Source organism: Pocillopora verrucosa, chromosome 5, assembly GCF_036669915.1.
Source record: "Pocillopora verrucosa isolate sample1 chromosome 5, ASM3666991v2, whole genome shotgun sequence".
Lineage (NCBI taxonomy): Eukaryota > Metazoa > Cnidaria > Anthozoa > Scleractinia > Pocilloporidae > Pocillopora > Pocillopora verrucosa.
In genome coordinates this window covers 24,532,610-24,545,953 of record NC_089316.1, presented here as the reverse complement: position 1 = coordinate 24,545,953, position 13,344 = coordinate 24,532,610, and the positions used below count along the sequence as shown (strand labels likewise).

Below are 13,344 nucleotides of genomic sequence, written 5' to 3'. Positions count from 1 at the left end.
GAAAATGTTTCAATAAATAAACAAACAACTAATTTAGAAAGAACAGAAAAAACCCCTATGGCTGGATCTTTTGTGGGTCAGTTACATTTAACCATTTTTTTTCACATTCCTAAAATAAGGAGTATCGTTGTGAATCAAAAATACAACGATTAATTTGGAATTAAATTGGGGCAATGTTAGGCGGAAATGGCATAAACCAAGAGATTATAAACTATTCGGCATACATTATTAAAGAACGATTAAAGAACATTTATGCGGCGTAGACTATTTAAAGGAAAAAGCTCAGCGACAGAAATGTGGAATATTTCCATGGGCTTGGAGACAGCGGAGACGTAACACTGAAGAGGAATTTCGACAAGCAAGAGAAGGAGTCGATTATGTAGATGTGTGTGACAGTTTGCAACAGTCTAGGTTACGTCAAACCCATTTATAAACAAACATGAATGACGAAGCGTACGATTAAGACGGAAGAAGTAAAAATAAGAATTTTTCTGGACTATACAAGAAAATTTCTCTCGACACCGCTCAAATGCGATAGGTCAAAACGCTTCAAGCTTCGATTGACTAAATAGATCGCAGCTAACTCGGGAATATTCGAGAATAGAAAATCAATTATTCCATGAGCGTGGAGAGATACTGGGAGAGTAGAATGTCTCGCCTACAGAGCACATCATTATGACCCAAGAACGTCTCGCACAAAGAGCTTTTGACCTCACCGCTCCTTCTAAAATGTTGTAATTCGAACATTTTGACACAAAAGTGATGGTTTGCATGATAATAATGCGTGTTAATTGACACATGAGCGAGTTCGTCCATCAAAGTTAAAGGCGTACGAATTAAATAGACCCACCAACTGAAACGTATGGCATGTCATAGGCGAGATGAATAAATAATCATCATTTCCATTATTTTATGCATACGAACAGATGGCGTAATAGCTTTAGCTACCAGTCGATAAAAAGAAGTTTATTCGAGAAAACTTTCATTTAGCAGAGCTCAAACAGAAAGCTGCTTCTTTACAAAACTTCAACTACAAAAAGTGTCTTAATGCCGTGAGGTTTTTCGATTGTATTAAGAAAACAATGCTCCGCATCTGGTGCAAGTTGCTTTTTGTCTATTGGTCCGTCTTTGACAGAAAAATAAAAATGGAGACTAACGCCATGAATATGCAATCACAGATCATGATTTGCATCAAATTCAAACTCGCACCAAAGCGTTTTATGAGGACGTCGCAAACTCAAAACTCTCAAGCGGGGTGAATCAAATTTAAGTGCAGCGATAGATCCTAAGAGCAACCTTTGCTTATCTTGGGCATGATGAAGTAGATGATAAATGGAGCTGAATTCGGCAAAATTTTCAAAACCCTTTTAATATGTTCTGTGCTGGGTAAGTACGACACTAGTTATTCCCCTTTGTTCTGCTGTAGCTACGAAACTGTCGAAACTGACTTTCCAATTTATGAAATATTTATTTCCATTTTAAACCTACGGAACTCTGATAACAAAAGATACCAAACTCTACACATGTCCTTTCTAAACTATTTGTTAATCATTAAAGCAAAAGTTTGGAATCTTTGTATTATCATTATTATCATTATTATTAGTTTCTCGATATTAATCGCCTTCCGCATAATGCCAAATGATTGAATTGTGTGATGAGTACAACTAAATCCGGCAAAGTGTGCGAAACCTTTTTTAATAAGTTGTGCGCTAGGTAAGTACCACCTTAATTATATCTTGACTTTCCATTTGTGAAATTCAGCCAAACGAAACAGAGAGGCGGCGGTTATTTGGCACTGTTAATTAAAACAAAACAAAACAAAACAAAACAGACTCTAAAGATGTCTGCATTAAACTCTTAATTCTTAATCAGAGTAGGATCTCTTATAAACTGGATTCCTAAAGCCTATTAGATTCCATATAGTGCAAAGTAATCAAAGATCAAATAACACAGGCGAGATATCCATGCGGTGGTCATGTTATTTGCGTCATGGTTGTCTGCACAACAGCTTTGGCAGCCATATTTAGGATGACAGGAACACAATAGCTTAGTTGCTATCGTTTTATGCCACCACTACGATAAGATGTCAAAAGGGGGATACGTCTCCTCTTCAGATAGGTGCTGAAAGTTCGACGTGCTTAGACGAAAGATCGGATTAATTATCAGGGTCCACTTAAAATGGCCCGTTTAAAAATTCTGTCCGAAGGACGTTCGCGAGGGTCCACTGTATCCTTAAAAATGTTTCCCTCGTGTAACAAGTTTTGTTCAGCTGGTTGGTAAATTGCACAGATGCTGTACTTTATTTAAATTTCTCCGTCTGCTCCCTGAGGAAGGAAATAAAAATCATGGGTAGATGTTACAGGGCATATAGCAATTAAAGCATTAGTACTAGTCTAACTCGAAATCTAATAAACTTTTTCATCGTTTCAAATGTTGTTCTTGAGATAACAATCAATTTATTTGCTCATTTCCTCTTCTACATTCATCCTTCCTTTGTTGATGGATTTGCAAGGAACAAGTAGGGCAGTTTAATTCCAATTATAACATTCATGTACCTTAAAATGAACGGAAAAAAAGACAATATCTGACTGATTTCGCTAATATCCAGTCACAGACTTCGTGATCTAAAACATGAGTTGGATAGCAAAACAAAAAAGTCAAAGGATAACGGTGCCATTATTATGATTTCCCTGATTTCCACTTTTAAAACCTTGCCTAATTCTAATTTTTGCTTCAGTGACGTAAAGGGTTTTGTTGCTTATCGTTTGTTATTAAAATTAAATGTAAAAAAATACTTTCTCGAATCCATCATCAGCATCATTACATGACTGTAAATATATGAAGGTGTCAGTTCAATGAGGAACTAATTTATTACTCGGAAATTCAACTACCAAAATTACATGAATTTACGGATAATCTTAGCTGATATGAAGTTATCTAATTCAAAAAAGCAGGTCAGAGATTGCGGACGCCGTAGTGAAGAAAGATCTATGGTATTAATTGACACCGATCAAACATAAACTGCAGCTGTTATAAAAATGGGAATCAAAGGGAGAATAAGTTTAATATTATTTTGAGTAACCTAAAAGGCATCAGAAACGCTTAGGTGTACTAAAAACATTCTTTGCGAACGTTTGTGATACTCATGAGAGAATTTATATAAACCTTCGGACAGCCAGGATCAAGTTTACCCTTACATTTGTGAATGAAATATGTTTGAAACAATCTCAGAGAACGTTTTCACGACAAACATGTCTAGTTTTAAACCTTGTAAGCACAGGAAAGGTGCAGATGGTTCTGTTTGTGTTGGTCCTTAACTCCGAATGAGCACAAACAAGAAACTCAACCAAACAGTTTTTAATCAAGTAAACAGATCAACCTCAACCAACTGACAAGAACGTCAACGCGACGTTTTTTCTGAAAACGCAATATTATATATCAGCGGTATTGGCCACTACTTCATAAATAACATCACACCGTTACTATCAGTATTACGAATAACAACAGTTATAAAACTTTCAGTTATCAGCTATTTTCATGTAGTTAATTTATCGATTGAACAAAATGATGGTGAATATCAACTGCAAAGAATCATCAGTCCATTGCTTTGTTAGATAATAACGCGTGATGATGTGAAGTGCGTTATCTTTTGTGAAGAGTTTGTGACTCACGTCGGTTAAGATGCATGTCAATAATCGTTTTATAAAACAAATACAAAAGACCCGCAGACTCAATTGTTCTTCGCAGAGGGGAATCAATTTTATGTTTATTGTATTCTATTATAATATCCGATCGTTTGAATTGTAAAGTTGTAGGGGGGCCTATTTCAATGCAATGCAGTGAACATAATAGCAAGCACTACTCTATAGCGAGTTTAGTAAGGGTTACCTCAGTTCTCATATGTCACCGGAGGGCGTGGAAACATTTTCTTGTTTACAAAATAGTCATTACTGTGTTGGAATCTAATTGATGTTCTGCTCACAGAAAAGATAAACATAGCCATGCGTAGCATCCAAGAGTTATTACTTTGGTTAGGAGACTTGAGATGGGACACTTCGTGTTCCTAACGCTTTCAGTTTTGTAACAGAAAAGGAGCATAACTTTTAAAGTAACGAAAATGTCGCACTACTTAACCTTAAGAGAAAGGAAAAAAATCTAATTTATCTGAACTCACACTATTTGTGGTCTATCGTCTCTATTGTCTAAAAATCTCTAAGCAAAAACAAAATTCATAGGTGCCACGCCTACTGTTGTCTCCTTCGCAGCTGTTGTTTGGTCTCTCACTCACTGGGAGTAGAGGGCGTTGCGTGACGAGACCAAAGAGATGCCAAATGCCGTTTCTTAGACAGAGAGAAAAATCAACATTATTCATATCCATAAAGGGGCAAGTTTCTAAAGAAACTGTGGTGCTGCGTCGGTGGGAGGGTATAGCAGGTAATTTAAACAACTGAGTTGAAAACGTAAATTAGCCACCGTAAAGGGTAAAAAAAGCGGACGTTTCGATCGTTAGCCCTTCGTCACAGCGATTGGAGGAATTGTGGGTTGTGTGTGTGTTTATATGCAGAAAGTGGAGCTACGCCATTAGTGGGATATGGTGACGAGAAAACAGGAATAAACTAGTTGAATGAGAAGCGCTCGTTGATTCCGTGGGGATTAAGGGTGCCGATTTGGAAGAGAAATTTTTTGTTCTAGTGTTTTACGGCTTTCCGAACTGCCTAGATATAAGGAAAGGCCGCAGACTGCCATATGCTGTTAAGAATGATTAGGAAGATTAAAGTGTCTAGCGACTGGTTTGAATGCGTCCTTGACATTTCTTTCCACGTCGCGAAGGTGTTCCCGAAATCGGTCACCTAGTCGTCTTCCTGTATCGCCGATGTATAACTTATTGCAATAAGTGCAAGTTACGCAGTAAATCACATTGGCGGAGGTACATGTAAAGTGATCAGTGATCTTAATGAAAGAACAAGTTTTGCAATGTGAGCGAGCGCATTTGAAAGTTCCAGATTGGTCATTGGTTTGAAATGAACTACTGACTAAAAAGTTGCCTATGTTTTTGTCACGTTTGAATGAAATAAGTGGGGGTGCGAAAAGATAGCGCCAGTTTCCGAATCGTTTTGGAAGAATTTAAAATTTTTAAGAATGATAGATTTAACTGCGTGGTTGTGAGGGTGAAATGTAAGAGTAAATGGAATGCGGTCAGTGTTTTCCCTCTCAGCCGTGGGTAGATGGAGTAGAGTTATGAAGCACGAAGAGAAAATCTAAGAAGACGAAAGAAGTCTAAGTCCAGCAATTACCTTTTGAAATCGTAGCTTTAGGATTCTTGAGAATCCGTCCTGTGATGCTACCCATGAAACCACGTAGCTCTTTACACTCACAAACCGGGGGGATAAACGGAACCTCGACGCACCCTTCCCCCCTTCCCCCTTCCCATGTATCTTTTTCTAAAATGATTGTAATATACGCTATCGTTAGCAGAGATGTTCTGCTGAAACATTTACGTGATCGCTATTTTTGAGAAAAGTCAAAATATCAGGGCTTACTGACTTTTCGGATCCGGTACAAGGTACTAAAGAGGGAAGGAAATTTATCCCTGCTCACCTTGGCGTCGGTGAATATCTCGCAAGATATACTTTTTTGCGTTGGCTTCATTAAACATCTCAAATTGAACAGAACATGAATGCGTAGCGACAACGCTCTCCTCATGCCCGTCTCTCCCAGGTTGATCCTTACTTCCAAAAAAAAAGCTGAACCCTTAGTTGTAGAAAAATTAACCTTGAAAATCTTTCCTTCCTACACTGCGTTATTTTCTGTTATTCTGGGTTATCTGAAGCAGAGAAATGGCCCCAATTTTAACCGTAAGCCGTAAAAAGTTCTCCTTGGTCGGCCCTCCTCAGTTTTAAGAAAGTTTAGATTTTTTAACAGGCTTTTTAGTTAAGTGTGCAATCGTGAAAAAAAAATCAATATTTTCTACACTCGAGGAACCACAATGACTTAGGGTACCTCCCATGATGAGGATGCTTTCGATAAACAGATGAAAGCACCATCTCCCAAAGGGAAAGATAATTTCTTTTTTCTTGCTTCCGACGATTTTTGCTAAAACATCATAACTGTCGCGTTACATGCAAAAGGAGCGCGTCGCGTGGCATCCAAAGACACGGCTACCAACTAAACTAGCAGTTAAAAAATCTGAAAATGTCGAGGTTTATATCTCATTTAATAACTCTCTCCAAGGAAATGGGCAAAAGTTGAGCGAATGAGACATAGGTGCGCTCCTGCTTCAAACGACAAGATGCGACAAAACATCCTATCTGTCACATAACGTGCTAAAGAAGTGCGTCGCGTGAGATCCTGAAGAACGGCTGCCAATGATCGGTACCAGCAGTTATAGAGTCAGAAAATATCGCAGTTTGACATTCAAATGTTACTTTATTGTACTTAGATAATAAGTAAGTAGTCTAAATGGAGTGACTAAATAAAATCATTTAGCTCCAACTTTCCAGCTCGTTCTGAGCTTCTTTCAGTGCTCTGTAGGCCAGTAACTAAATTTAAAATCAAACGGCTCGTTTTGCCTGATGATTAGTTTAAACAATATACTTAAAATGAATCATTCAGCATGTAAAAAATAACATAATTTATCGCATTCAGAATTAAAGAAGAAATCTCAGAATATTAACAAATACCAAGACGAAATCCTAGCCATTACGGCCAAATCTGTCATTTTAAGTCCAGATAAAAAAAAAATTCTGATCCGCAGAAACTAACTTCAAGTACCGCATCGCGCAGAATGCCTGGACAACATTAATTATTACTGAAGCGGGAGATTTGAATGCACTCGCGCCTTGAAAAGCCCATAATTGGAAAAGAAAGGGCCAAGACTAGCGCAGCAGCGTTCATAAAAGTCGGTCTTTCAATTGCCAGAAGCCATAAGTGGGAAACCCAAGAGCGGGTTTTTGAAGAGGAAGTGTTAATCTTTAATTTAAGCTTAAAAAGAGGAAGTTTGAGAAAGTATAAAGACTATTCCTGAGCCTTTGAAATGACGAAAGGCCGATTTCAAAAGCGATTTTTCAAAATTCAAACCGGCTTCCAAAAACCCAAGAACGGGAAATAGAAGATGGATCTCTCCTGAAACAGAATCCGTTTTAACTTGGAAAACTGGTGAACGACAACCACCATTCCTCACAGTTTTAAAATTTTTAGTCGAAATTCCTTTCGAAAATGGCGCGTTTCGAGTTCGACATTGTTTTTACCCCACGCTTCAATAACAATGGTACCAAAACTAAACAATGGCCTCTTCAAGAAAACTACTCATTTGTGAAATAGACGATTAACCGCGAGTTTTAAAGATGATCTTAGCGCATCAGCTGCTTTATGCAACTAAACCACGCGATGATGAATGATCAACGAAAAAACGATCGTGATCTGGAGCTCGTTTCAGAGCTCATAGAACCCCCGATCTACCTTCATCTCATACAAGTAGTTCCACCCTTTTCTTGAGGAGAGCAACCCAGAATACATAATTGAAATGAGCGGTGAAGCAGCCTGGAAACGGAGAGTATTTTACTGGCTAATTTAGTGTTAACAACTAAGTTGAAAACGTAAATTAGCCACCGTAAAGGGTGAAAAAGCTGACGTGTCAATCGCTCTGACGAAGGGCTAACGCTCGAAACGTCAGCTTTTTTACCCTTTACGGTGGCTAATTTCCGTTTTCAACTTAGTTGTTAACACTAAATTACCTGCTATACTCTCCCACCGACGCAGCACCACAGTTTCTTTAGAAACTTACCCCCTTTATTCATTGTTTTACTGGCTGCCTCGTAGAGTATTGGATTCACTCCAAGCGAGCATCCTGCGACATTGTGGGGAGGCCTTAAGGCCTCCCCCGTGAGCAAACAAAGAACACTTTATCTTTGTCTAGTAAAGGAAAAAGAATACAAAGGCATATAAAGCCCGTGAACAGAAGTAGGTAATGTCTAGCGCAAGACAATATTTTTTTGCAACCCTGTGTAGCAGTCGTTTTCTCTGCAACTGAGGAAAAAGGCGAACTAAAAGCTTGTGAGACGCAGACAAAGCGGAGGATTTCCGATTGTGACAGTATCTCTTGCACCGATCTCCTGAAGAGCAATTTTGTTCAGTAGCTGCATGAAAAATTCCAATTCATCCTCATACTTGTAATTGTCGACGTGTACCTCTCTCATACGGATATTATCTTCACTGAGGCAAACCCAGAAGTAAACGCATGGTTCATTAATAACTAAGAAAACTGTGCTCAATGGAACACAACTTTCTTCAACGCACGTTGTGCGTTGAAGAATCTCCAAGCTGATAATTTGGGGCCATGAGATCTTTCAGAGCTTGAGCGCGTCCTGCCTCTCCTTTCTCTTTGTTCGACTGATTAACGTGGAATTCTCGAAAATTGGGAAATTTCAGTCTGTTGGAATACAAATAGTAGTGAATTTTTTGGTTTGCCCAATCGAAAAAATATCCCAAACAAATATTCTCACAACTTGTCTGGTTGATATTGTATTGATATTGTAAGGAGAAATCCTGTCTTGGTCACTCATGTGAGATAAAGGGTTAGAGGTAAAGTCAGCACAAGAGCCACAGGTCTAACCTTGCCTATGCTTATGTTAATTTCAGTAGCATCAGGTGACTAGGAGAATTGCTTACTCCCCTCTAGACAAAGTTTCCCTCTCCCTTATCCGATTACAACCCTAATCTAAACAATAGTAAATTTCTTGAACGTGATTGGTTATCACCAGCCCGATTTGAGCACTAATAGGACAGTGTACGTGTCATGTTTGTAATTGGACAGTGTAATAGGACAGTTAAAGGGACAGTTAACACGTCACGCCTTTGTTAGTGGACAGAACGCGTCATGTGCGCGCGCTGTTGTCTCTCATTTAATTGTTGTTTTACAATTGGTAAAAGGACTTCGTGTAGTCCAATTCTGTCTGATTAATAAAAGTTAATACGACCGAGTGGAGTCTAATTCGGTCTATAATCACACGAATGATTAACAAAATTGGACGAGCGCGAAGCGGGAGTCCGATTTGTTAATCCCCAGCATGATTACAGACAATTTGACGACACGAGGTCCTGTTACCAATTAATCAAAACTATGAGAAAGAAGCTATGAGCTATGAGCTATGAGCTTTCTCAAAATTTGAGAAAGAAACTAGACATCGGTTATACGTTTTAATAAAAATATCAGCAGTTAACTCGGCGAAATGCGAGACAAGAGCGCGCGCTCATGACCACTTACATTGGCATGACGTGTTAACTGTCCCTTTAAGTGTCCTATTACACTGTCCAATTACAAGCATGACGCATACACTGTCCCATTAGTGCTCAAATCGGGCTGGTGATAACCAATCACGTTCGAGAATTTTGTTATAGTTTTGATTAAGAGTAGATTAACTCATGATTAACAAATCGGACTCCCGCTTCGCGGTCGTCAGTTTTTTTAGATCACTCGTGAGGAAAAAGCATCATGAGAATCGAATACACTTGTACTCACATTTTAAAAGCTGGTGTCTTTCTATTTTTTTCCCAGTCTCTCAGCCAGTTCTTCAGCTTTCTCATGTTGCTCTTATCACCCAGCTGACCAATAATTTGCTTCACTGCAAAAGGCCGATATTTGTCTACCCATAACACTCTTGGTTCTCCTGCACAAAAACAAAATGACCTTTACTGTCAAAATCTTATGTAGATGAACCTTTAACCTAACAGTGACCAGCATCTAATTTCTCCTTTCAATATCAGCCCTGAATCAAACATTAAGGTCATGAGAATACAGCAAATGATCATCAACTGAAGAACCTCTTGATTGTTCAACAAATTCTCCTTACCAGCACATTAGGAAATGCATAAAGAACAGTATGGAGAATATGCATACTGATGTTAGGGTGTAAAGGATTAAACAAAAACTATACTGTCTTGTAACTCAGTTTAAGTGACACAAACAAGTCTACAGGTGGAGGAACAGATACATGAACCAACAGATGAACTCCAAGGTGGACTTTAGGGTAAAACTGAGGTGTGGGTGAATGGACAGAGGGAAAGAGCAGAGTGAGTGACAGATAGAAAGACAGTAATTGGATGAATGTACACACACAAAAGAGCAGACAGACAGACAAACTGAGTGATACTGTAAATTTGCCACCAAAAAGAGTTTCTAATGCTGATGTTTCAAGCTTAAGCCCTTCCTCAGAGTGGATGGCTAATGCTTGAAACATTAGCTTTAGAAAGTATTTTACGAAGGCCAATCTAAATTATCAACTCAGTTGATAAAACCACATTATCTTGTTGTTAATCTCCCCACCGATGCAGCACCACAGTTTATTCAAAAACTTACCCCCTTTAGACAGACAGACAGACAGACTGCTAGACAGACAGACAGACAGACTGCTAGAAAGATGACAGCAAGGAACAATGGACAAACCCATAGAAAGATAAAAGTAGATGGAAGAAGGGAAATGAGGATGAACAAATTATGTTATCAGTTGCACACTAGCCTGTGGCTCCTATGAAATTTCATTGTTGACATCAATGAATTGTGTTAATTAATACAAATTTGTGGCAAGTTTCCCTAGTGACTTCAGAGTAAGCTGTACCCCTGATTTGTTACAAAAATTTAGGGAAAAAGGTGCAGCTTATATATTGGTGTTTATGGTGCTTTTTTTTTTCTTTTACTCTTTTGAGCTGTGCATTACAATGTACCTTAGATAGTTTGCTCTCTCCAGGATCCCATCCCACCACGACATAACTTGTTTTCTTGTTCACTGATTGGGTAACTTTTTCACCACATCTTTGAATCAAATCAGCAGCCTCCACTCTCTCAATACTTTCCAAGATTCCCTTAATAACAACTGTCAGTCCATCCAAATAAGTGCAAGCATGATTAGAAGGTGCAGACAAATAATTAATTCTTCCCTTGAAAACCTGTTAATACCGTCCAAACTGAAAAGTTATAAATAGCGAAAAAGTAAAAAACCTCTGAGGATACAACATAAACATTTGGATCAATGTCAGTATCTAAACATCTGCTCACCTACCCCTCCCCTAACCCAACAACAGTCAACTGATAACAGTTAATGTTGGATTAAGGGAGGGATAGGTGTGCAGTTTCTTAGATACTGATATTGATCCAACATTTGTAAAACAACTGAGAGTAAAAGGATAAAATATAATTCATATAACCCTTTAACTCCCATGAGTGACCAAGACAGAACTTCTCCTTACAATATAGATACAATATCATGCAGACAAGAATGAGCATAAATACAAATATCAATCTTGGGATTATTAGTTGATCTAAGACCAAATTCTCTCAACCAATGTCACAAGAATTGTACAGCAGACAGTTAGGAGAATTACTATAGAGATCTTGGGAGTAAAAGGCTCAACCAAAGCATACATTTTACATGTGAGGGAATAGGTAGAAAGGAAGCCTGAAAATAAACCTTTTAATAATGATGTAATAAGAAATTCTCATTATTAATTTACAGGAAAACATCTAGCAGCTAGAGGGGAGAATTAACAATCAGATCTTGGACTTCAAAACCTACCTGAGGGATTTCCTTTGAACCAAGTGTCCTAGGACCATCTCTCGCCATAAAACTATGGTAGCCTGATTTTTTTTCTTTTCCAATGCGGGTGGAACTTCAACCACTTCCTCTGATTTTGACAGCTTTAGTGTTCCTTTGATTGGAGTTTCCTCACAAACATCTTTTTTCATCCTTTTTTGGAGTAACAGTTTTCTTTGGACTTGGTTTTGAGTCTCTTACTAGAGTCTCTGGAACTGTGGCAGCTTTGGTAGCCAGTTTGCTTTCAGGAGTTGTCTTTGGTACTTCCTAAAATGTCCATGGATAAAATTTGAAGTGAACAAAAGTTGCATGTATATCAAACATTCTAACAACTGAGAGTTGTCTAGTTCAGGCAAGAGTTGTCCCAAATAGGAATGTTGATGGTGAAAGACACTGCTGCTTTAAAATAATAGTGGAGACAAAGAGGCAGCATCTTCCCAGAATGTCAAATTTAAGGTCACCAAGAATGTAACTGAAAGTTTTGTGACTATAGTTACTGTTTTCAGTATAAATTCTAGGTACAGTAATTGTAGTATTTGAGAAGTGTTAGTATTGTAAGTAATGTTTTGTTGCAATTATTGTTAGTAATGTGCATCTGAGTTAAAACCATCTACTGTCATAGTAGGACAGGTTAATGTATATACAACATGCAAATGTACCACCAGTTCACATGTTTGAGTAAGCTTTTGGATCTCATACAAAAACAAATTTAGTCATAAAATGTTACTGGTTCTGTTACTGTGCTTGATAACACTTATCAAACACATGCAATCATATCAGATCCAATCCATTCTAGTACCGGGGTAGCAGCTTAATGCATTGATAGTAATGATTAATTTTGCAACAATAAAGTATGGTAATCAAAAGGCTTACAAACCTTTTCCTTCTCAGGGGAAGACTTTCTAACCACAGACTTTGATTCTGAGAAGTCTTCCTTTCTTTTCTTTGATGGTTGCTCTGTTGTGTGACGGTTGACATTCCCATTTTCTCTTCCTTCTTTTTCTCTCCCAATTTTATACTCTTCTTTTCTATTCACTCTGTAGTCTTCATTTTCTTCAGACTTGTCAGATCTTTGTGGGAAATGAAAAAGGATAAAAAATTATTGACTTGCTCTACAAGGAATTAAGGGATGATTATTAAGTGGTTTGAGCTCTGGATCAAGCTTAAAATTTGCACTCTCAAAAGTGATCAATTTTCTAATTTCTCATAACAATACCAATTCACAGTCAAACAGCAATGTAATATAGGAAGGAAAATCCTCAGACAAGAGGATATTTATTGATTGAACAACATATTCTCAAAGATATTTTCATAACACTTGTGTGACAGACAGTAAAGAGAGTTGATTTAGATATCTTAAGAGCAAAAGAACTTATCCCTTTCAGGGACCCCATGGTGTTGTTTTTGCCAAAACTATTCTCCAACATCTCCTCTCCCCATCCACAAAGTATCTTGAATATGATTACATAATGCATGACTCAAACATTGGTCATTATACCCATTAATTTTGTGGCATGGTATGTGTGAACCATGGTCCATTCTGATATAACTACTGTACAACAGATTGGCAGAGGGTTTACAAGGAATGCATGATGAAGCCCAAAATTAACATGTGATGCATGAATTTTATAGAAAGGCAAGGTATGGTGAGGTTTAAAGTTTTCCTTGTTAAATGCATGATGCATGAAGTACTGTTTAAAATATGCAGGATGCCTGAATTTTTCTTTACAAAAAAAATTGTGGGTGAAAAAAGTGTAGT

The 13,344-nt window shown here is 37.9% G+C and overlaps 2 long non-coding RNA genes across 3 annotated transcripts in view; both read right to left on the bottom strand.

Moving 5' to 3' along the window:
* LOC131782772 (uncharacterized) overlaps positions 1 to 13,344 on the bottom strand; it is a 73,359-nt gene that overhangs the window by 55,735 nt on the left and 4,280 nt on the right. The window lies entirely within an intron of this gene.
* Positions 7,739 to 10,938, bottom strand: LOC136281331 (uncharacterized). Its single transcript, XR_010717682.1, has 3 exons — positions 10,720 to 10,938; positions 9,518 to 9,665; positions 7,739 to 8,428 (listed from the first exon to the last, which is right to left on the bottom strand). It is a non-coding gene; the product is annotated as an uncharacterized lncRNA (long non-coding RNA).